Source organism: Galeopterus variegatus, unplaced genomic scaffold (genome assembly GCF_000696425.1).
Source record: "Galeopterus variegatus unplaced genomic scaffold, G_variegatus-3.0.2 Scaffold4221, whole genome shotgun sequence".
Classification (NCBI taxonomy): domain Eukaryota; kingdom Metazoa; phylum Chordata; class Mammalia; order Dermoptera; family Cynocephalidae; genus Galeopterus; species Galeopterus variegatus.
Genome location: NW_007730332.1, coordinates 151,291 through 152,251, shown reverse-complemented (window position 1 = coordinate 152,251; position 961 = coordinate 151,291).

Below are 961 nucleotides of genomic sequence, written 5' to 3'. Positions count from 1 at the left end.
CACTGGGTGAGCGTGGTGCTGACAACACCAAGTCGAGGGTTAAGATCCCCTTACCAGTCATTTTTTTAAAAAAAACAAAACAAAACAAAAAAAAAAAAAACCCAAAATGTAAATAAATGCCAAATAGGTGAAATATACTTGGCATCATTAATTATCCAGAATAATCAAATTACAATGACAGTATCATCCTACTGTACCTTCCCATCGAAATTTCTAAATTTTCTTGGCAGTCAATCCTGGTGTTATAAAAGATGTAGGCCAACAGAAACTCTTATACATTTCTAGTGACAGTAAAAATGTGTACAACCATTTTGAAAAACTCTTTTCCAGTATCTCCTAAATTATGGATACTTATGGCCCATCAGCTCAAACAAGAAGTGTGTACTCAAGAGATATGATCGCCTATGTCCACCTGAAGACACATACAGGCATGGTTCTAGCAACTTTACCCATAATCACCCTACATTGCATTAAATGTTCATCAGCAAGTGAATAGATAAACAACTTGTGCTGTATATTAATATGAAGGAATCCCACTCAGAGAAAAAGTATGGATAAGCTACTGATATTTAAATATGTTGAGTAAAAGAAATAAGGCACAAAAGAGTACACACTGCATGGTACAATCTATATGAAATTGTAAGACAAGCAAATGAATCTATGGTGAAAACACATGCCGTTGGGTCAGGGGAAGGGTGTGTGTTTTGAGGAGCCTGGTGATTTCCAGGGTAGCTAGAATTGCAATACATCATTGAGCTCAAGAATTATGTTTACTAAACAATAGCAATGACAACAAAGGCAGCAACAAAACAAGAAAAGAAACGCTAGTGTTAAAAGACTAAATATGTATTCATGAAAATTATACTAGAAAATATATATTTTATTCAATTTAGTACTTACCTGAAATAAAGAATAAAGTGAGTAAGATAAGAAACAAAAAAGCCTTTTAAAAATTATATCC